General features: G+C 38.4%; 1 long non-coding RNA gene across 1 annotated transcript; it reads left to right on the plus strand.

The window, feature by feature from the left end:
• Positions 1-285: 285 nt before the first annotated feature.
• LOC142874866 (uncharacterized) lies at positions 286-24,005 on the plus strand. Its single transcript, XR_012922449.1, has 3 exons — positions 286-608; positions 22,246-22,415; positions 22,845-24,005. It is a non-coding gene; the product is annotated as an uncharacterized LOC142874866 (long non-coding RNA).
• Positions 24,006-25,236: the final 1,231 nt, after the last annotated feature.

The following is a 25,236-nucleotide window of genomic DNA, read 5'->3' on the forward strand; positions in this document are numbered from 1 at the left end:
TCATTTTTCCATCTTTAATTTTTACATTATTTATTTTCCCTCGTTCATTTTTGTGGTTTCTTCTTGATCTCTAATCATTGATCTCTAATTATTGATTTCTAATCTTGATCTCTAATTATTCTGTAAATAATAATAATTATTTTTTCTGGAACAGATGTGTGTAATGATTACAAAGAATGTTTTTATAATGTGGAGAAATGCTCACAATACAGAGTTAAACAAAAAAGAAGGAAAGCAGTATTCAATATCTATAAATGCAATTTTGAATAATATATATATATATATATATATACAGTGCGACCCAACTAAATGTACATTTATGTGTTTTATTTAGATAAAAATGTTTTTTTACTCTACCAAAATATTGACAGTCATCATTCTGGTTGGTGAGATTATGGGTGATTTAAAAAAAATATTTGCTTGCATTTTTCATGTTTTCCCCAACGGGTATTTGTTATCTTTTGCCAGACCTGGGTTAGAGCCAAAAGGCAGATAAGAGGCCAAAGGGACAATTTTGCTGGAAAATTCCTGCTGCTGCCTGCCTTTTTCCATAGGAAGACTTCTCGTGAGAGCCCTGACTTGAAGCAGTTGGTTGCTGTGAGCAGCTGGTAGGTGTGTGCAGAGGGCCCCGTGTGTGGAGTGTGTGGCGGGGAGGAGAAATCCAAGGGAGAGATTCTGACAGTCTCATGTCTCTGGGGAGAGACCAGAGCTTCTAAGTCTATGGTTAAAAACAGTGCTAACTCATTATGTGTAGACTGGAAGTAACATCTGGATCCAGATGGGAGCTGAATATCTAGTATCCATGTTCTCCATTTCACTTACCAGCTTGAGGTTCTAAACTAAGTCCTAAATTAGGACATTTGAGCAAGTTCTGGCCTTCTAATGCACGTTAATAATGTAATATTTGATATATTTTTTTGGTATCCCTTTGCCTCAATTTTCCCAATCACTAAGGACCTAATAATATTATTCTCCTACTATCACATTGCAGTGTCATAAGGATTCAGGAGTGTTTCCTGTTCACTTTGACACTTAGAATGTGGCTCTATGCTACTAATTTATGTTGCCTTTCCAGGTTAGAAAGCCTCATGTACATGCATGTGTGTACGTGTGCCTGTGTGTGCACCTGTGTGTATGTACGTGTGTGTGTGTCTGTACACATACCCTTTCCTTTTCCTTTTAACGTTGAAGACTTTATCCCTTATTCTTCTTTCTGGGAAATGAGACAGAAGGATGGAGCTCCTGTCATCTTGAAAGTTTTACTGAATGACTATCCCATGTGAACACATACAGTCTTAGCCAAGAACCATGACTAATGTGACCATAGGTCCATAAGACTGAATCATTCATCAAATATTAGAATCATTTCATAGAATGGCTTTTCCAATCACTTTTCAATAGAATGGAAGCCCAAGCAATTATCAGAAAAGCAAAGGACCCTTAGGTTTCCTTACTGAAGGGTCAGCTAACCATTTGGGAAAGCTAACACAGTAACCTAAGTAATTTTCCCCCAAGCTAAATTTTCTCACACAGAACAACAATGATATCATTTCCATGGCAAATAAACATAATAAAAAGACCTTGGACCAGGCACAGTAAGTAGCTCATGCCTGAAATCCTAGCACTTTGGGAGGCTCTGGTAGGAGGATCCTTTGAGCCCAGGGCTCTGAGGTTGCAGTGAGCTATGAAGAGGATGCCACACTCTAAGCCCAGGTGACAGAGTGAGACCCTGTATCCAAAAAAATAAAAGAAATAAAAAATAAACAAAGAAAAAACCTTGTCAAGGTGCTGTTTTACAAGAGCTAATGATCTAGAGTTCAGTTCTTGCCCACTGAATTGTATTCCTCTGGATCCAGTCTCAGGCTCCTCAAGCATTTTTGGATTAATAGACTGAACAGCTGACTGAAGTTGAGATGGTGCCGTTCTGATGATAACATCACTCTTATATGATCCTCTTATCATAGTATCTAAACTGGCAATCAAGTTAGTTTGGCACAATTTACGACTCCACCCACCGGTTGTCAGGTTATAAAATTATTACAAAATATTTCATATGTAAGGGTAGAGAGATTAAGGACTGAAAAAATAACAAAGATACCAGTTAAGGACTACAATATATACCGTGGGTCATTTTTATTTGTCCTTATCACATCTGATGTTTGTGCGTTACCAATGACTGATGCCTTTCCGTGTGTGGGACTCAAGGAGGGAGCATTGGATCTGCACACCTCTGACCACCGAGAAACGACTCAGCACCCCAAGCAGGATGAGGACTGAAATCTAACTCAGCATTCTGTCTTGAATCACTCATGTACTGACACAGAACTGGGTGGCTGGGCGGTTCTGAAGGTCCGACATGTTTACAACAAGCTATACATGCGGAGAAGGGTCATTCCACCCAAAGGTAGCTTGGCAGAGATTGCTTAGGGCACTTCACTTCGCAGCGTACCTAAGAACAGAGAACGCGTTCCCTTACCACATTATAGTTTGGTTAACTGACAGGCGATTTGACTTTTTAGAACATTTAGACATTTGATTAAATCCTGTTTATTCCTCTAGTATGTGAAGATGAGCTTTCGATATGAGATCATTTAGGATTCCTGGACACACCAGACATTGGCAGCAAGCCATTCTCTGTGGAAATGTTTGGTATTTAAAACATGCAAAAACTTAGCATCTTTGGCAAAGGAGAAGAATAACAGTTTCTTGTTTGATATAAATGATGATTCTTTTTATGACCAAAAACGTCAATAGAGAACTCAGTTTGAAACCAGACTTTTTTCCCAATATGAATAGGAGTTCAATTATTTCCTCATGTAAGCTTTGAGATTGCTTTTCTCTTTTTGGACAGTTTTGTATCTCATTTCCAGTACAGATGTCTATTGCCTTCAAGGCTTTCACAGAGAATTTAATCCTTGGCAGTGAAAAGAAAGAATCCCACAGGGTAAGTCGGTGGGGGAGGGGAGGGACAAGCCAAGTTGAAGGAGTTTAATTTGAATTGAAAATCCTTTAGTCATGCCAAAGATGTGATATTATTCAAGAAACAAAGATTTTACATTGTAAAAACAGAGGCAAACCTCTGCCTTGCAGGAAACACGTTCTCTCTTCAGTACTCAGAACGGTGACATCAATCCTACAGTGGGTTAACCTTGAAAAAGAACATTCCTCTCATCTTTTGGAAGCCCTTTGCTACCTTATGCTGTGATTACATTTGCTCCTAGAGATGTGCAGAGATGATCGAACACTAATTTGCACTTTGATTCCAGTTTAAACTAGAATTGTTTGTCCCCAATAGCTACTGTTTTAGGAACTGAAAATATATTCTTAGCAGATCCCATTCCAGGCCTTGATTTCAGCGTTTTATTTCCACACATTTTCTTCTTCCTTCACTGTAGCAGTTATAGTTCTTTGGTTGAAAGTAACAGTAGCTGCTTCTGGTAAAGTTAAGCAAGAAGGGAATTTACTGGGTGAATTGTGGGAAGCTCAAAAGATTGAAGAGAGAAGGCTAAAGAACCAGTGTTTGGGCCAGGCGCAGTGGCTCATGCCTGTAATCTTAGCACTCTGGGAGGCCGAGGCAGGTGGATCCCTCAAGGTCAGGAGTTCAAAACCAGCCTGAGCAAAAGCGAGACCCCATATCTACTAAAAAAAAATAGAACAAGATTAATTGGCCAACTAAAAATATATAGAAAAAATTAGCCGGGTATGGTGGCACATGCCTGTAGTCCCAGCTACTTGAGAGGCTGAGGCAGAAGGATTGCTTGAGCCCAGGAGTTTGAGGTTGCTGTGAGCTAGGCTGACACCATGGCACTCTATCCAGGGCAACAGAGTGAGACTCTGCCCCCCCTTCCCCCCAAAAAAGAACCAGTGTTTGGAAAGGACAGACCAGACCAAGCAACTCACGTGGGTCTCCATTTAAGAACATCTCAGCAGCCCCATCTAGCACATTGAGTCAAATTCCAGGAGGATAGCATTCAGTTCAGCTAGGATCAACACCACTTTCCTTGACTGGGAGAAGGCAGGGTACCTACACCGCAGTCCCACCAAAGGGTATCCAAATGGGAGGATGTAATTCCCAAAGAGTAAATGAAGATGCTACTACAGAAAGAAGGCAGACTGAAAGTTGGGAAGCTAAAATGAATAGACAAAAAATAATAACAGAAGAAAAAAACTAATGAGTACTAACCCCACCCTTTTTCCATTTCACTATTTTTTCTCCTTTTCTTCTTTTCTCCATTTTCTATCTTTCTAGACTTTTCAAAATTATCTGTCATCTTGCCTGAAATTTTTGTCATTGTTTCAGCTTCCTTACTATAAACTCTGATATCAAAGTTATATCTCCTAAACAACTGATCCTGTGGGCAATTGGTGTTGGCAAAGTAGAAAAATGTCTACATAGTATAATTTTGGGGGAACTATTCCTGAATTCGTATCCCTTCCAACCTGCCAGCTCACTCAAATGCCTGCCATTATGCCTGGAATTTAATCATTATAAATTAATTCCTTTGATTAAAGCAACAAGGCTTCAGAAATTTACCATTGAAATATATTAATCCATTATTTGTTATTTATTTTCATCTTATCATGAAATCAGTCAACCTATGTTATCAGGGGAAGCCAGGAGCAACTCACCTGGCCAACATAAATATGGCAGAGTAAAATTAGCATTTACTATGGAGGCAGAGGATATAGGTCTGACCTCAGATCTGCTTCTTTCTAGCTATGTGGCCTTGGTGAAATTATTTATCTTCTTCAAGCTCCATTTACTTCAGTTGTAAAATGGAGATGTAATTCCATTTTGGTTGTGAAAAGTTAAAATGATTAAATTAATAATTGCAATGCCCTTAACATACAGCCTGGCACAGAACAGGTGTTTAGTAAATGTTAAAATTCTTCCTCCTTTTAACAAATAGTTAATGAATACCTATAATTTCCCCCCATGCTAAGCTAGCAATACAATGAAAGTAAACAGACATGCTTCCCAACTTCTTGTAGGTTACGTTCCAGTAGGAAAGACACACATTAATCAATGTAATATAGAAAGTGTTGGTACCAATATGTGTATTCATTAGAGGTTCACAGATAATGGCACTCACACTAAATACATTAAATATAGATATGAATTAACTAAGGGAATAATTCATGTTCTGCAGAGGCCAGAGTGAATTCACTAGAGATATGTGGTTGATAACACTGAGTGTTCAGGGGAAACTATCCTATCTCTCACTTAAACAAAGAGGGTTTTATTAAAGAGAGAATATTTCTGTATTTGTGTATGACTGGAGTGGAGTGAGGTATGGAAGAGTTGTAAGAAATAAAGTTGGAGAAATAGCCTGCAGGTAGAACACACAGGATCTTCTGGACCATTGTAAAGACATTGTGTTTTATTCTCTATGTGGAGAGTTTTGAGCAGTTCAGTGGCATAATTTGACTTATATTTTTAAAAGATTAAATTTTTCACTTCTGGCATGGTAAATTAGGTCTTATAATAATTTGAATGAACACAGCAACAACAAAAAACCTGGACAAATTGTAAAAAAAAAAAAAAAATCCATGAAGGCATTAGAGAACTAACAAGTCAATTAAGAATTATTGGGACAAGTTCAAGGATTAGAAGCAAAAATAAGCATGGCAGAAATGCTTTTTCTATGGAGCCTTTTAATAATTCTGGAAGTGGCTGAGAAGTTGAGAAACTACATAGTGCTTTTTTTTTTAATTTATTTTATTTTGGCATATTATGGGGGTACAGATTTTAAGGTTTCAATAAATGCCCATTTCCCCCCCTCCCCCCAAAAGTCTGAGTCTCCATCATGACCATCCCTCAGATGGTGCACATCTCACTCATTATGTATGTATATACCCGCCCCCCTCCCCCCTCCCGCCTGCCCAATACCCTATTACTGTAGCACCTATGTGTCCACTTAGGTGCTACTCAGTTAATACCACTTTGCTGGAGAATATATCTGGTACTTGTTTTTCCATTCTTGGGATACTTCACTTAGTAGTATGGGTTCCAGCTCTAACCAGGAAAATATAAGATGTGCTATATCACCATTGTTTCTTAGAGCTGAATAGTACTCCATGGTATACATATACCACATTTTATTAATCCATTCTTGGATTGATGGGCACTTGGGCTGTTTCCACAGCCTTGCAATTATGAATTGTGCTGCTATAAACATTCGAGTGCAGGTGTCTTTTTTGTAGAGTGTCACTGGATCATTTGGGTAGATGCCCAGCAATGGGATTGCTGGATCAAATGGTAGATTCACTTGTATCGCTTTAAGGTATCTCCATATTGCTTTCCACAGAGGTTGAACTAGTTTGCAGTCCCACCAGCAGTGTAGGAGTGTTCCTCTCTCTCCGCAACCATGCCAGCATTTATTGTTTGGAGATTTTTTGATAAAGGCCATTCTCACTGGGGTTAAGTGATATCTCATTGTGGTTTTGATTTGCATTTCCCTGATGATTAGAGATGTTGAGCATTTCTTCATATGTTTGTTGGCCATTCTTCTGTCTTCTTTAGAAAAATTTCTGTTCAAGTCCTTTGCCCACTTTTTAATGGGGTTATTTGATTTTTTCTTCCTAATTTTCGTGAGTTCTAAGTATATTCTAGTTATCAGTCCCTTATCGGATGCATAGGATGCAAAAATTTTCTCCCATTCTGTAGGTTGTCTGTTTACTTTCATGACTATTTCTTTGGCTGTGCAGAAGCTTTTGATAGGCTTATAGAGTTGAGGAACAAAAATTGAAGTTTTGAAAGGGTGGGGAATAAACCAGGTAAACCATCCAGGCTTTGGGTTGATACTCCAATAGGCTATCATATAGTAGCAAAAGTGAATTGGGAATTGTCTACCCTTCAAAAGGACTGAATCCTACTTCAAATCATCATAACCATGAAATTGGATTGCTATAGTTCCTTGCTGCCCTTAGAAGCAAATTTCTCTAAAAATCTCTGGCACCCAAAATGGTCAAGTACACAAGGAGGGACAAGACAAGATTAATACAAGCCTAGATAAACAAGAGAAAACAGAAACAAGACCCATAGGAGCTCTACAAGCACAGACTTAAAAATACTTAGATTTACTATGTCAAGATCATAAAAGACAAGAACTGAGACTTTGGAAGCATACTAGAAATGTAAAAATGAACCAAATATAAATTCAATAGCTGAAAAATACAATAACTAAATTTAAGAATTCATTAGAAGAGATTACCAGTAGATTGGACAAAGTTAAAAAGAAAATTAGTGAATTAGAAGATAGAGCACAAGAAAATATCCTGAATGCAGAGAAGAAAGGATGGAAAATACAGAATGGAGTATAAGAGATAGAGAGCATACAGCAAAAATATCCAAGACATACGTAACTGGATCCCCAACAGGGAAGAGAGAGAGAATGAGGCAGAAACCATATTTGAAGAGACAATGGCTCTCTTCAAATTTATGAATTTATGAAATTTTCCAGAATTTATGAAAAACACCAAGCCACAGATTCAAGAGTTCCTATGAATCAAAGCAGGATAGATTAAAAAAAAAATAGCACACCTAGATTCACCACAGTAAAACCAAAGACAAAGAGAAAAAAGATTACCTTCAAAGCAATAAAACTAGATTTACAGCTAATTTCTTATAGAGTTATGGAAGTCAAAAGACAATGGAACGATCAATTCAAAATGCTAAAAGATAATAACTGTCAATCTAGAATTATTTACCCAATGAAAATATCCTTCAAGAATGAATCTGAGGACAGGCACAATGGCACACTCCTGTAATTCCAATATTTTAGGAGGCCAAGGTGGGAAGATTGCTTGAGGCCAGGAGTTTAAGACTAGCCTGAGCAACATAGTGAGATTCCCCATCTCTACAAAAAATTAAAAAATTAGCCAGACATGGTGACACATGCCTGTAGTCCCAGCTATTTGGGAGGTTGAGGCAGGAGGATTGCTTGAGCCCAGGAGTTCGAGGCTTCAGTGAGTTATGATCATGCCACTGAACTCCAGCACTCTAGCCTGGACAACAGAGCAAGATCCATCTCTAAAATAAAATAAAATAAAATAAAATAAAATAAAATAAAATAAAATAGGATGAACTTGAAATAAATATTCAGACAAACAAAAATTGATAAAATTTATTATTAGCAGATTCACAGCAAAGAAAATACTAAGGGTGGTCTTTAGCCAGAAAGAAAATGACCCTAGATGGAAGCCCAGAGACACCAGAAAGAATAAAGAACAATGAGATGGGTAAATATGTGGATAAATAAAAATAAATATTGACTATAAAAAATAATATTGTAGAATTTTCAATGAATATAAAATTAACATAGAAAAACAATGGTGTATCTATCAGGAAGAGGATAAAAGGAGTTTAAAGGTTCTTAGATACTTGCATTAAAGCCTCTGGTAAGAGGGTAAAAACGCCAAATAATATTATATTTTTATAAGTTAATATTGTAATCTCTGCAGTAAAAGAATATTAGGAGTATATAACATCTAAGCTAATAGAAGGGGAAAACTGGAATATTAATAATAATAAAGGCCGGGCGCGGTGGCTCACACCTGTAATCCTAGCACTCTGGGAGGCCAAGGCGGGCGGATTGCTCGAGGTCAGGAGTTCGAAACCAGCCTGAGCAAGAGCGAGACCCCGTCTCTACGATAAATAGAAAGAAATTAATTGGCCAACTAATATATATATATATAAAATTAGCTGGGCATGGTGGCGCATGCCTGTAGTCCCAGCTACTCGGGAGGCTGAGGCAGGAGGATCGCTTGAGCCCAGGAGTTTGAGGTTGCTGTGAGCTCTGACACCACGGCACTCACTCTAGCCTGGGCAACAAGCGAGACTCTGTCTCAAAAAAAAAAAAAAAAATAATAATAATAATAATAAAATCAACCCAAAAGTTGGCAGGAAATGAGAAACAACAGAACATAGAACAAGAGGAATGAATAGAATGCAAATGTTATTATAGTAGGTTTAAAACAAAATATATCAATAATTATATTAAATGTAAGTAGACTAAATATTCTAATTAAAATACAAAAATTGTCAAACTGGATAAGATAACCCATTTGTGGGCTGCTTATAAGAACCATATCCTGAGTATAAGGATACAGAAAAGGTGAGTGTAAGATGATGACAAATTTTATACCATGAAAATATTTTGAAAGGATCATTCTGGCTGTCATGAAAATAATAAATCAGAGCTATAGGCAAGAAAGGCAACTTTGACAGAAGCATGAGATTTATTTGAAGTGAGAAGTAACAGAGGCCAAGAAATTTTGTTAGCTTAGGTGCACTATAAAGTGCACTTAGATACACTAAACGCAATATAGATAGACTATAAAAGGAAGGAATGTATTCCTAAGAATGGTAGTTGTAAGAATTAATGTCTCCCCCACTGTATCTCCCCCTTTGTTATATCTGTGTGCTAGTATTAGGGTCAAACTAGGAATAAAAGAGTCCTGGCAAAAGGACAGAGGACTCCCAAGACTCGTACAAAAGAGCCCCAAAGGATATAAGGTACCCCAGGTTAGAGGCCATCTCACTTTACTATTCAAACCTGCCGCAGGCTACACTCACTGTAGTGGTGCTCTTACTATGCTACTCTAAAAGATCAAATTTCAACCCAGTGATATTCTTCCTGAAAGACATGTAATTTTTCAGTTTCAGAAATACTAGTTTACAGATTCCTGAAAAATAGGACTCTTCTTTAATACTAATTAATTATACCTAATCCCAGTAACATGAGTATTTATATCCATAGTAGATGCTTAGCTCTCAATTGCCAGCATAGCGTGGAGAACATATTGAGTCATGAACAAAACAGTCATCAGATGGTAGAAAGGTGAGGGGAAGGAAGGATAAAGAAATTCTGTGTAAATTCTACTTATTTTCCTCGTGACATTATTAGGAATATGAAATTTCTAGTTTATGACACCTTTATTAGCTTGTTATATAATCTAGAAGGGATAATATGTGACACATTCATAGATGTTTCAAGCATTATTCTGTAAGTGATGCTCCTGGCTTATCTTCCAAATCTGAACACCACATCTTGGTTGCAAAGACATTTAAAGTCAATTAGTCAGGTACCTTTCTATTAAACAACGTATAAAGGGGTTCTTGGGTTAGAACGTAAGAAAGAGAACTTAAGGCTGGGTGAGGTGGCTCACACCTGTAATCCTAGCACTCTAGGAGGCTAAGGCAGGTGGATCACTCAAGGTCAGGAGTTCGAAACTAGCCTGAGCAAGAGTGAGACCCCATCTCTACTAAAAATAGAAAGAAATTAATTGGCCAACTAAAAATATATAGAAAAAATTAGCCGGGCATGGTGGCGCATGCCTGTAGTCCCAGCTACTCATTAGGCTGAGGCAGGAGGATTGCTTGAGCCCAGGAGTTTGAGGTTGCTGTGAGCTAGGCTGATGCCACGGCACTCTAGCCCGGGCAACAGAGTGAGACTCTGTCTTAAAAAAAAAAAAAAGAAAAGAAAGAGAACTTAGAGTTGAGAAGATAAATCCAAATTGTAAAATAAGCTAGGCTCAGTTAATTTAAGTAGAAGCATATATTATGAAAACCATAATTAAAAGATAGCCATGCAAGATTTTTGGTAAAACATTTACTCTTTCTCATTAATTATACCAGTTAGAATATCCTTGGTTAATAGTTAATAGAAAGCCCTGATGTCAGCTGGCTTAAACATAGAGAAACATTATTTCACAGAAATGGAACTCCAGAGGTCGAGAAGACTTCAAGACTGGTTGATTTAGTAATTCAACTAATTCAGATACTGAAATTCTTTCCCTTTATCCACTCTGCCAACTTCTGAGTATAGATTTGGTTGAGTACAAACCCAGTGAAGGGAGAGAGTCCATTTCCTCCTCTGTCTCTTTCATAGTAATGAGGAAATCTTTCCTAGGAATTCCCCAGCAGACTTTTTATCATTAAGTCGCAGTCCCATTCCTAAACCAATCATTGGCAAGGCAGACGGGATCAACTGGCCTGCACTAATCACCTGGCGGGCAGAAGGGATGTGAGGAGCCAACCACATGAACACTATACAGTACCAGGGAGCTGCCATAAGAGGAAACCGCTTCTCACTTGGCCTTGCTATATCCTCTGCTTCCTTTGCCCCTTGATTCTGTGTTATTCATGCTCCTCCACTCATACCAATCTGGCCCACGCCAGAATGTTTTCTTTCTGATGTGTTAACTGTAGAGCATTCTCATTCATCTTTCTATTTGCAAATATTAAAAATACATATTTTAGATAAGACTATCTTCGTCGACTTAATTTCTGTACCTAGTTGCTTCTGTTCCTATTAACTGTGAAAAGGTGTGCAACACCAGACCCCAAGGAAGGGAAACTAATTTAATACCTTCTTTGCAAAAGCAGGCCTATATTGTCTGCCTTTAAAAATAAAATTCTCTTTGCCCTGCTTTGGAATTTGGAAGAAAGGATAAGTACTACCTCAAGGACCTATTTTATTACTCCCTCAAAAATGTTTTCTATGGTTATTTTGTGTATACTACTAGCAAATGTACTCTCTGGCCTCAGTAAATGTGGTTAGAACTGTCCAGTGGCCACCTTACTGAGGTTTTGTTGTTTAACTGTTTTATGTCCAATATGTGTGGGTTTTAAAGACAAAGTAGGTACATTTTAAATTATCTCAATAAATTATAATTGTATAAACTTAACAGATCATGTAACTTGAAGGCCAGTTGGTTAAATTATAATTATTTTTTCTCTAATTATAAGTGAATTTTATCTAAAAATAAGAAATAATTTTTATTATTTAATAGGGAATAATAAAAATAATTTTTTTGTCTAAGCAAATCAGCTGAAAGTATAAAATTTTTTTCTTATTTTTTATATTTTAACTTTTATATAATGTTATGCCTATAAGGAATTTGTTAATGAAAACTTTTTCTCACATTTTGAAATAGAACACAATGCCTCTTAATCCCCTCAAGGAAACAGATTTTCCCCAAATGCTTAATAATGTGAATTTAAGTCTGAGGAAAGGCAGAAAAGCTTTTAAATTCAGATTAAGCCAGGAGAGCCTTCTTTTTTATTGTCTCTTTCTGCTTTCACTCTCTCTTCATTATTTCATTTTCATTGTCCATTTCTGAAAAGCAGAAAAAAACAATGCTTCCTTTTTAACCCCTCAGGGAGACCAGGTTTAATTAAAGCCTGAAAAGCACATTTGAAAATGGAAAATGTTAAGCAGGAAGTAATTTGTGAAGTGTTTTACTCCAATCTGTACATCACTACCAGTTGAAAGAGAAGAAATAAGTAGTAAGAAAAAAAAAAAAAGTAAACAAATCTAGGAAATATTAAATAGTCGGTTATCAGTCAGAATGAGGAATAGGGTCTCCTGGACATTGCTTGGTGGGAAGGAATGTGAGGCCCTGTTGGCCATTAGAGTGTTGTTCTAGAACATTCTATAGATGCGGCTTTGGAAAAAATATGTGGTCATCACATGTAATTGAGTGAGTCCTGCATAGACAGCAGTAAAATCATCATGAACAAAAAGCTTTTGCACTCTCATCACGTGCGTGGTTCAGCACAAGGCTGCACTCTGGGCCACTCAGCCACTTGAGGTGCGCTAACAAGGTAGACATCTTGTGTCACGTGCCGTGCTTCCAGCAATGTCTAGTTCCCCTTGTCCTCTTCTGTATGAGGCTACTGACCACTACTGTGAAAGTTACATCTAGTGCTCTCATCTTCTTATTTTTGTTTTCCTTTTTTATTTTCTAATTCTTTCCCCACTTTGCATAGAATTTAACCCTCAGAATTAGTTTGTTAAGCATAACATTTTTAGTGGGATGACCACTTGAGAACTGCCCAATTTTTCAATACATTCATCAAACAATCTGTTAATTGAAGACTTGGAAGCCATTGTATTTGAAGTCATTGTAGTATTGAACCTGCAAAAGATGCCATTATTGAATGGAAGTTTTGAATCATAGATGTTGATATTCAGTATTACTTTCAAGTTTAATCGTTAGTGTCCAGAGGGCCCTGGGAACTGGTTTACAGGTCCTTTTTTGGACATGACCTTCTTATTTTAAGAACAGTCCCAACCTGTAGTTGGGAAGTTTTCATTGGCAGCATGTCCTTGTCTATTATTCAAGACTTTGGTATCCTGAGATTTAAGCAGGCACAGTATGTTCAAATTAACAAAAATATAAATAAATAAGAAAGTAATTAGAAATAAAGGGCAGTCATAGGCTAGTACTCAGATTATAAGAAACTATCTAAAATAGAGATTGAGCTGTGCTCTAATTGTTCCTGAAGTATCCTAAGCAATAGTATTTGGCTTGGTAGGGAGAACACAGGAACAGGACTGAGCAATTGAAACTAAAGGGTAAGTTTTAGAGGTCCTTTGCTCACCTAAATTTCTTCTACTTTATCCCTTCTTAAAGCCAAGAGAAAAAAAAGTTTTCTAGAGGGTTTTAAAATTTTCTATTTTGCATTAAAATGTCTCTTACTTTGTTGTCAATATCTAAAAAGGTGAATATAGCTCATATGAAACAACCCTTTACAAATTATTTACCCTATGAGGAAAGAAAATTTTTCTAGTACATACAAATGTACACCTTGTAGTGACTGATTTATTATCATATGACTTAGGGTCATTCATAAAGTGAATGTCAGCAAATATCAACAAAATATTGATGGCAAGGATAATAAATGATGAAATGCTAATGAAGTTGTATAAGATTCTGGGTAGTCTACTTGAATTCAACTTAGAAGAAGAGAAGGAAGATAATATTATCCCTCTTTACATTTGCAAAAGATTTAAAATGATTTATGAAATTCATAAAATTATGAAATTTTATCATTTTAAGCAATCAAGAGCAATTAACACTATTCCCATATTACTATTTATGTCCTGTATACACCCAAGACCAAAGTATCTCAGAGGGCAGACAAGAAGCAAGGACCTATTCACGGGACATAAATGTCATCAGAAATATATTAGTCTCGTAAAAACACAATTTTCATTTCTATTCAAGGAACTCTTCTCTCTGTGATTGTAAATTAAAAATAATTGTGAAGTTGACAGAAAATTATGAATTGTCAGAGTTAATTAGCTTAATTTTCATTGGTTTGATTTTTTTTTAGGCTAGAACTTGCTCATCTTTATGTGAAGTATCTCCCTGTCTAGTAAAATAACTGGCCCTAATAATTTACTTACAAAATCAAAACCTTTATTTTTTAAAACTACACGGAAATGGTTACTGGTTTTTTTCCATTTAAATTGTGCCACAGGAGAGAAAGGGAAAAGAGTATCTCCCTGGTTTACAAAATAAATTGCTCCCTGGTCACAAGGAAAAAACAAAGATGGAAATATACAGTGTCAGGGCTAGCAAGGATTAGTTTGTAACTGAGACATGAAAATCCTGGCTTATATTTCTAGTTACAACACTGACCTATCTGACAAGACTCCTACCCTCCCTGTCTCCCTGTCTCAACAGAATGGGATTATTTTTCACTTGTTCAGATGTGGTGGCATAAGCTTAAGTCCTGGAAGCACCAAGAAAATATTTCAAACAGGAACCATGGCAACCTTGAGCAATGACAAGATTAACACCTCCCGAACAAAAATGGAACTCCTCCTTTCAGCTTTTAGCCCCTAGAGGAAATATTTACATATTTGGATTCCGATCCTATGAATGCAAATATGGTCCAGTTATTTATAGGGTGTGACATATTTCATTTCCATTGTTACTTCAACCAAAATAGGTTGGTGAATAGGAAAATGGACAATTGCACAAGCAATAGTGGGGAAGTGGTTTTGATATATTTCAGAAAGGATAAGACCTGCCCGGACCAAGATTGGAGTTTGTCTAGGAGAGTAGTAAGACGTGAGGTTGGAAAAGCAGTTTGGAGAGAGATTACAAAGAACTTTGAACATCAGCCTGATAACAGCAAAAAAGTAGTGAAATTTACACAACACTTAGTAGGTGACAGGCATAATGGTTAGACCTCACATGGGTTATTTTATGCATGCTTCTCACCCAGGGCTTCTAATCAGTCAGTATACACTGTCCCCATCAGAACTATTATTATTCCCTTTTCCTAGAGTTTGGAGAACTTAGATAACTTGACCAAGGTTGCATAGTTGGTAAGCAGCAAAGCTAGTATTAGGATCCAGGTCACTCTGACTCTATAAGCTGAGCTCATAGACCACCAGGAATTTGGGTTTAATCCTACAGGTTTGGAAAGCTTTTTGAAGAAAGTTTTTATGTTTCATCAAAATTATGCATGCAAGAAGGGCTAAACAGTTCTGTAAAGTTTATTATGAAAAATAAACTTTATGTTTTAACTTTACTGTTTTATTATGAAAAACAGTAGTCCTCTTCTCTCCTTGTTCCACCATTTTTTTCCTCCTAGAGACAAGCCCTTTTAACTCTTCAATTGTTTTTATTAGTATTAGTATTATTATTTAGCTCTAAATTTTTACATAACATTCCTGGACAAGTATTTCTTGATTTTGTGGTATTACATATTATCTATTTTTATTTTAAGAGATAAAGACTTAGCTCTCTTTTTCCACTTCCCTGCCTGTACCACATCATCCTTCACAAAAACATGTAATTTTGTTAAACAATATTCACTATTTATCTTATTTTGACTAGATGAATATTATTCATAACTGAGCCAAGTAGTACTAGCTGATATTATTACTATTCCATTTTTGAATAACTTTTTGCTTTTCCTGTTTTTATTTATTTATTTATTTGTTTTGAGACAGAGTCTCACTCTGTTGCAGGCTAGAGTGCCATGGCGTCAGCCTAGCTCACAGCAACCAAACTCCTGGGCTCAAGGGATCCTCCTGCCTCTGCCTCCTGGGTAGCTGGTAGCTGCGCCACCATGCCTGGCTAATTTTTTCTATTTTTAGTTGTTTTGGCTAATTTCTTTCTATTTTTAGTAGCAATGGGGTCTCGCTCTTGCTCAGGCTGGTTTTGAACTCCTGATCTCAAGCGATCGCCTGCCTCGGCCTCCCAGAGTGCTAGGATTACAGGGGTGAGCCACCGCACCCAGCCAATGATAATTTTTTTATTGTTTTCTTCCCCCTGAATTATTTTTGTTTCCTCCAAGTGACTTTTCTCAGATGTCTATTTATTTTTGGCTATCTGTTCTTTCTTCAGAAAGGGGCATTTAAAAGGCTAACTGGGAGTTCTGTGCTGTAAGTGGGCCTTGTTGATTAGCAGTGGGATTTGATATTGAGAGGATTGGCTGGGCAGTTTTATTGGGGAGTGTGAAAGCTAAATTTTATGTAACAATTTGACTAAGCTATGGAGCCCTGTTGTTTGGTCAAACACTAGGCTAGACATTGCTGTGAAGGTATTTTGTAGATGTGATTGACATCTCCAATCAGTTGACTTTGAGTCAGATTGCCCTCAATAATGAGGGTGGGCCTGATTCAATCAGTTGAAGGCTTTAAGAGCAAAAGTCTGAGGCTCCCCAAAGCAAAGGAATTCTGCTTTAAGATTGTAACAAAGAAAAAAAAAAAGACTGTAACAAAGAAATCCTGCCTCAATTTCCAGCCTATTTGCCTGTCTTAAGGGTTTCAGACTCAAAACTGTAACATCAACTGTTGCCTGAGTTTCTAGCCTTCTGGTCTGCCCTACAGATGTCAGAATTTCCAGCCCCTGTAATCACTTGACCCAATTCTTTAAAAGAACTCTCTTAATATAAATATACATATATTTCATCTCTGTTTCTCTGAGAACCCTAACTGACAAAAGGGAGCCTCTGCTGTCTACTATTTAGGTTTTTCCTCTTGAACTGGCCAGATTTCTTTAAAAAGATTCTTTTGGTCTCTTGACTAAAGAGACAGGCTACCAATGGGATAAGAAGGCTGCAGGATTTTCCTTAATCCTCTGATTTCATTGTGGCACCCCTCTAATTTATTCTCCCCAGAAATAAGAAGCCTTTTCCTAAAAAATTATGCCCTTCATGTGGAAGAAGAGAGGAAATTACCACCTGAATCTCTGAGTCAATTTCCAATTTTACACTTAAATGTTCTTGAATATATATTCCAAATACCTTTAAAAGTTGACTTCCCTGTATACTAATATTATAAACATGTTTGATGACTTTTGGCAGAATTTTTGCAATATTTTGGATGCTCTAAGAAAATAACACACTTTTCCCTCACTCTTGACGCTCACCATTATAAAAACAGAGCCCATAAACTATCTCTAAATGCTCTTCCCTTTCTCTTCCTTACTTTTCACAAATTCCCTAGAATTCTCCCAGTCTTTCTGTCCCAAACCTGCCAGTGCTGTTGACTGTTCTTTCTCCCCTTTAGTCAATTGGTCCACAAATCCCTTTATTTTCAATGTTCTTGTTCTTTCTTTTCATCCTCTTTGCCAAAATCACATTTCAGTCCTTTTATTATCTTCTTTTGGATTTTTGCATACTCTCCTGCTTATCCCATGGCTTAAGTAGTGTCTGCCCCTCTAATTTATCCTACATTTTACAGATGGTGTCATGGTAAAAACCTTATAATAAACCTTAAAAATAAGGTTTTTACCATGTTGTTCTCCTTTGCAAACATTTTCTTTTTGTTGTTGTTGTTGTTGTTTGAGACAGAGTCTCGCTTTGTTGCCCAAGCTAGAGTGAGTGCCATGGCGCCAGCCTAGCTCACAGCAACTTCAATCTCCTGGGCTCAAGTGATCCTCCTGCCTCAGCCTCCCAAGTAGCTGGGACTACAGGCATGCACCACCATGCCCAGCTAATTTTTTCTATATATATTAGTTGGCCAATTAATTTCTTTCTATTTATAGTAGAGACGGGGTCTTGCTCTTGCTCAGGCTGGTTTTGAACTCCTGACCTCAAGCAATCCGCCTGCCTCGGCCTCCCAGAGTGCTAGGATTACAGGTGTGAGCCACCGCGCCCGGCCGCAAACATTTTCTTATTAGCCTCTAGGTCAAGAGGTTGGATAGAGCACACATTGACTTCAAATCCCTTTCCCAAACTCCTTGAAAATGACAGTAAAAGGCTTGAAACAAATAAATTTAAAAGACAGGCATAAAGCCACGAAGACAAACATCATCAACATTTTGAAAACTGTAAAGCAGATGGGTGAGTGAAAACTGACTCGCTAGACCTGTGAAAATTGAATCCTAAACCAGCACTGATAGAGGTCTAGAAGTGATCTGATTTATACCACAAAATTTCCGAAATGCTTAGGAATTGGAATCGCAGGAAACTTGGGCACTGACACTGAACACGCAGTTGGTGTAGATTTCATGTAGTTGGCCTGGAAGTCTCATAAGCCTACTAGATCCTCAGATTCCACCCTTACTACACGCAGCTAACAACTGCTCCATCTCCATCGCAGCAGACTTTTAAGTCTTATGCAGGACGTGGAAGGACTTGGTAATCTTTTTTCTCTTTTTTCTACCTAGCAGCATCATAACATGTGATAGTTCCCCACCTTAGAACGTAGCTTATGGTAACAAATCTATTATCTTTTGTCAGAATTTGGCAAGGATTTTAGAAATACAGGGAGGAATGCTTTGAGAGAACCACTCACCACGCAGCCATGGGCTTAGGGCAATTTCTGTCTGGAAGAGAAGTTCCATAGAACAGCCGTAGTACAAACGATGGTGCAAGCCAAGCCATAATGCAGGTGAGAGCTGGTTCCAAGGCTTACAGATAGGCAAGTGGAGTGCATGGAGCCACTGGCCAGCGACCCACATGGAGTCAGTTCTCAAGAACCAGAACTCCAGCCTGTCTTAAGTCACACTCACATCTTTAGGGAATTTAGCACCTGGAGTTGGTTGTAACAAACCCCAGTTAGAGTCACACTCAAGTACCTAGCTGCTATGGTTTGAATGTTCCCTCCGAAACTCATGTTGAAATTTAATTGCCATTATGAGGGCATTAAGAGGTAGGATGTTAACATTAGGCCATGAGGACTCTGCCCTCAGCGATGGATTAATGCCATTATCATGGGTGTGGGTTCCTGATAAAAGCAAACTCAGTCACCTCTTTACCCTCTCTTGCCCTTCCGCCTTCTGCCATGGGATGATACAGTCCCTTGACCTTGGACTTCCCGTCCTCCAGAACTGTAAGAACTAAGTTATCCTCCTTTATAAATTATCCCTCTGTAGTATTCTGTGATAGCAACACAAAACAGACTGTAGAAATAGAATTCTACAAGACCCTTCCATTGCAATCTCATTTTGGCTTTTAGACCCTTGCACCTGGACTTGGCCTTGGCCCAGGTAACACGCCATCCTGGCTCAACATACTTCACCTTCTCAACTTCTGTCTTCTCTGATTGTGAACTGCCCATTCCCAGGTAGCTCTAACTTGCCTGCCTTGTCTTTGCTCCTTCCAGTGTTTTGTTTTTTAAAATTTTTTATGTATAGGCCATGACAGAAGTCCACCGGGGTGAAGAGAAGCTGAGAAGGGACTCACTGTTTTCAGCCAAGTGGGTAATGCTTGAGGAGAACTTAGAAGGCATCAACTAACTGAACATGATAGGGACCACATTCTTACCACATGAAATGAAGCAGATTTTTAAATATTACTAAGCAGTGTAAGCATCCAGGCAGAGCCTGACAACTCAATTTGTATTAATAGTGGGTCTAATTAGATGGTTCTTCATTTATCTCTAGGGAAAGGATTGATGAAAGCAGACAGTGAGAATGATCCAGAAAATTCCATATATAGACAAACACGTGAAAAAGATCACCTAAATGTTAATGACAATTACCTCAGGGATGAGATTTCAGGTGATTTTTTACTTTCTTCTTCATACTTTTATGTATTATTTAAATTTTTTTAAATATGAAAAATACATATAATTAGAAAAATAAGCTCTTTCCATTGAGAGAGAAAAAACATGTATTAATGAAGAAAGAGGAATAAAAGGGATCTAAGAATGGGGATAGGTACAATGAGCACTTCAAGGCATCAAGGATGCAAGAAAATGGAAATGAACGTAAAGGTAGATTGAATTACACTGGATATCAAATATCAGCAAGAGAAACTGATGGGCTGAAAATTTGGGAAACTGACTATTCCAGTCATGGTAGCCACTAAGTTATAGGACACATTTATGCAAACTGAAAAAAAAGACAACCACTCAACCCCATGGCCTGACAACTTTGTGCAGTGCACAATCCCCACAACTGTATGAAATGGTCCTAGATCCAGTGAGGAAGACAGAAAGTCTGGCAGGAGTATGATAGAGACTGTGGAGAATTAGCTCATTTGGTTCATTCAAATTCAAATTTTAAATAGCCACACTAGCCGCACATGCCTAGTGGCTACTGGCTACTGAATCAGGCAGCACAGTTCTGGAGGGCATGAGTATTATTAATTCCATAAATTTAGTAAAGATAAGAATCTAATGTTAACCTATTTCCTTCATGTCAGGTGTTATTGGGGCAAGTCAAGATTACTTTAAATCTTTTCCTCCAATATTATTAACATCTACACATTACTGATTTCAAATGAAGTTATTTTATCAAATTCTTTCAAGCTTAGAATGAACTATTTCTTTTTTTTTTGAGACAGAGTCGCACTCTGTTGCCCAGGCTAGAGTGAGTGACATGGATCAGCCTAGCTCACAGCAACCTCAAACTCCTGGGCTCAAGCGATCCTCCTGCCTCAGCCTCCCAAGTAGCTGGGACTACAGGCATGCACCACCATGCCTGGCTAATTTTTTCCTATATATATTAGTTGGCCAATTAATTTCTTTCTATTTATTGTAGAGACAGGGTCTCGCTCTTGCTCAGGCTGGTCTTGAACTCCTGACCTCAAGCTATCCGCCTGCCTCGGCCTCCCAGAATGCTAGGATTACAGGTGTGAGCCACTGTGCCCGGCCAGAATGAACTATTTATAGGTGACAAAAGTAGGTGACAAAGATCTGATAAGAAATATGAATCTGGTTTATTTATTCTTTTTTTTTTTACTTATTTGAAGTTAATAATAGTTTTTACATGATTATCTCATATTTCAAACATGAGCTATTAGTCCTTATATGGGAGAGATTATTTTCCATTTGCAATAAACATATACACTGATTTGCTATCGACAGTACTAAGTTCCTCCTGAACAATGCTTACCCTCCACCTTACTTATTTGGCTCTTAACCACTTACTGCTCTATAAAATTTCCTGAATATAGTTGTTTGTAATTGCCATCTAAATCTTGCTTGTTATTTAATTTTAAATATATGGATATGCTAGCTCCCTAATTTTAGATCTTAAACTTCCTAAGGGCAAGATACAATTCAGGTCTGAAGGAAAGAACTCTGGACTTGGAGTCAGGTTATGGAAATTTGGACAATCTTTTTGAGCCTCAGATTTCTCATAGGTAAGATAGGAATAATAATATTGACTTCACTGAGTTCTTTTGGGCATCAAACGAGCTGTATGTGCAGATCTTACTGAATGCTAAAGTGCCTAGTCACTGCTAGGTATTCAATTTCTTGATGTCTTTTATAGCAAAACCATAGTAAGAGCTAACTGAATAGTCATTGATGAGTGAATGGATATAAAAGCCTAAGAAACTATGGTTTTCAATGATGTTTTTAAACCAGCAACTAAACTGGGACAACTTATGTGCCTGGTCCTGTGGTTCCTTTATTAGTTTCAGGGCTCTCATCCTTGATCGTGTGATCACAAGCCTGGATGATCCCATGAAGGGCATGTTGTGAGAATGCCTTTGCCTATGAACAACAGAAGACGTGCCAACCTTGAAGCGCTTTAAATAGTAGCAGGCTTGTTATCTCACATAGCTAGAACCCCAGGGAGAGGGCAGCTCCAGGTCTGCTTACTACAGCAGCACCCTGATGCCACCAAGGTGCTTTCCCTCTTTCTGGTTCAGCCGCTCAGCGTCCCCAGTGTCTCCTCTGGTGACCTCCAGAGGCTGTAGCAGATCCAGGTGTCACCTGCAAGTGCAAAGATGTCCACTAAAGGAGAGAAGTGTGTTCCCCTGTGCATCATTTTGTTTTTTAATTAATGAGGAGCAGCTTTCCTGGAAGTAGCCCCAGCAGACTTACCCTCAGGTAAGTACTGGGTCAGCTTGCCGGTGCCTAAGCCAGTCGCTGGCAAAGAGAAGGACACTGCTGTGATTGCCTTTGATAATGATCGCCTTCCCTGAGCACATGGATGCAGACTAAACACAAGAAGGGGTGAGGTTGAGACTGGTTGCGGGGTATGCAATGCACAGGGTGTCTGCTATAAAAAGCAAAACCTGTTATTCCTTTCTAGCCGTGCTGAACTCGGACCTCCTACTGGTGGGGCTCCAGAAGGACTCCAGACATGGGACAGCAGCTCTTACTTTCATACAGGCCTACACGTGTGACAAGCAGAGAAGAAGAGGTGCTACATCTCACCACATACCTTTCACTGGGCTTCCTCCGAGGAGGGAGTCTTTGGCAGTAAGTACCCCCTTTCCAGCTTTTCTGGGGCTAGGCAAAGAAGACATACAATGGAGGAAATTAGGAACTACTTGAGAGCAAAAGTACATCGTCATCACCACCACCACCACCTTCATTGTCATCGTGATTATTGCCATCATCATCGGGTGGCCTTTATGAGATGTCCACTTGTAGTTTCCCTGTATTCCATGCTGGGCAGAATCCCCTGGATCAACATGACCTCAAGCCATATGGGCTCCGGTCCTCCACCCTTGTTCTGCAGGGACACACCTGACAGAGGATATTTGCATGGGGGTCCCACTTCCTGGGGCATCAAAGATGCTTTCTGGGCCTAGGCACACCTCTGGGTATATGTACTGTGTGAGTTACACTCAATCCCACCCACTTCCCACCCCACAAATCACGGCTCCTTTCCTTTCATTTGCACAGGTAATGACACAGGAGACGAATGACACCAGAGCTGAAAGCTACTGCTTTAAGGATTTACAATCCAAAAGAATTAATTATGCAGATAAAAATGCTGGCAACATGCAGAGAGCAAGATTTCTTTTTAAGTAGAATGGATCAATTAAGCAGTTCTGTTATTTACTTGTCGAAAGCAAGTGCCCATGGGGAAGAAAGAATGGGTAAACACGGGGGGGGGGGAGAACCTCTTGGATAAGAAACATGTTATTGATCCTCGAATAATTGCAGAAATACCTGTTTGTCAATATGTACTCCATGTTCTTAGTATGTACTACTATACAATTTGCCTGATTGATAATCTTGAGCATCAGTAATGAAGTTACTCTAAAAAAAAATGTCGGGTGATATGTTTATATTAAACAAACAAGCAAACAAACTTCATTTCCCAATTACCAATGTACCTTACTTTCCTTTCTTCTTATTTAATTACCAGTTGGCCAGGGGGGGAGAGGGAAATCACCTTCCCGAAGAAAATATTTATTAAATCATAATCCTTGCTCTATTAGAATTTCAGAGTTATCTTTTTTTTTTTTTTTTTTTTGAGATAGAGTCTCGGTCTGCTGCCTGAGCTAGAGTGCTATGATGTCAGCCTTGCTCATAGCAACCTCAAACTCCTGAGCTCAGGTGATCCTCCTGCCTCAGCCTCCTAAGTAGCTGGGACTAACGGTGTGCGCCACCACACTTGGCTAATTTTTTCTATTTTTAGTTGCCAAGCTAATTTCTTTTTTTTTTTTTTTTTTTTTTTTTTTTGAGTAGAGACAGGTTCTTGCTCTTGCTCAGGCTGGTCTCGAACTCCTGAGCTCAAGTGATACTCCTGCCTCGGCCTCCCAGTGTGCTAGGATTATAGGCATGAGCAACCGTGCCTGGCTAGGGCTATATATTTTTTAAATTGTTTTGCTTAAGTATAGAAAAACAATTAATAAATCCTTAAAATTATAAATAATAAAATTAAAGCAAATTTTTCAATGGAAATCAATCTGTTTTGGTACAAAAACTCTGTTAGACATAATTACATGATACATGAATTTTCTTCTAACATGCCCTCAGCCCCTGCTCTGTGCCACAAAGAGAATGGGGAATGTGACTTCCTGAAACATGAAATTATACATGCAAATCTATGCAGTATGGATCATTCTGCCATTCTTTTCTCTAGTGAGAAAAATAGAGATTTATCTATTATTTTAAATATTTTTCTATTAAGTGTTTAAAATATCTTGAAACCAGGAAACTTTATGTAAAACTGTTCACTTTGAGAAGAGTCTCTTGATGTCTCAGGATTTAAAAATATACAAACCTAGAATGTGAATTTTCACGTAGTCCTTATTGGGTGCTTGTAATTCCTGCCTCAACTCCAGAATCCCTCTGTCTGCCTTGTGCCTTGTCTCATTCTGAGTATTTCTACAGACATCGTGAGTGAAAACTCCATGATTGAAATGATTTTTATTCAGCTTGATTTTTTTCTGCACTGAAGGTCAAAGCTTAACTTGTTTGTTACAGGTAGGGGCAGAAACTTTCCATGTGTGTTTATGGTAAAAGAGTGGAGAATGGCGATTTCTTTTCTCCTCTTGGGACAAGGAGAGCATTTCTCCCCCTGGATGCCTTTGCTGCTGTGACTTCCATGGTCCGTCCTACCCGGCGGTCCCCAGAAGGGAGCCATCGGTCCTAAGGATGGTGGTGCCACTTTTCTGGTAATGTCTCTGAACTAGGAAAGATGTAACTCTTCCGTAACAACAACGACAATGACAACAATACAGCAACAACAACAAACTGACACCTAGACAGCACTGTATGTTTTACAAGGGAGAGATCTGAAATGCAGCTCAGTAGCATAAAAATTATTTCAAGCTAAAAGCATCTGAAGAAGCAGCAGCCACAAAAAAAGAAACCTTACCTAAACTTCGTGTTGCTGACTTAAGCAGGATCTTCCCCCCCAAAATATAGCTGCCATAAATCCCCTCTCTAGGAGGTTTACAGCCAGCAAGGACACTTCCCATTAGCACTGTGATGAGCAATTGCTTAAACGAACTGAAACTGTCATTCCTTCCATTTGTTCTTCCATAGAAGCCCTTTCTCCTGCCCCCCTCTTTCCCCCTGCGTAGTTCGTATCAACCCCTCTCTCTAGCTGCTGGAGAAACCATTTCATCTAAAGGCTCCTGTGTGCATAAATAAACTGTGTCTTCTCTCTGTCTGTCTATGATCTCTATGATCAGTTAAGTTTACAGGCCTCTAACCACTGAACCCGAGTTGGAAGAGGAAAAGCTTTTCCTCCCAACAATACCATTTCACCTGGCCCTCGCAACAACCCATTGTACCTCCATTTTCCAGGTAAGGAAACTGAGCCTCTGAGAGGTTAAGA

This window comes from Microcebus murinus, chromosome 13 (assembly GCF_040939455.1).
Source record: "Microcebus murinus isolate Inina chromosome 13, M.murinus_Inina_mat1.0, whole genome shotgun sequence".
NCBI classification, from domain to species: Eukaryota; Metazoa; Chordata; class Mammalia; order Primates; family Cheirogaleidae; genus Microcebus; species Microcebus murinus.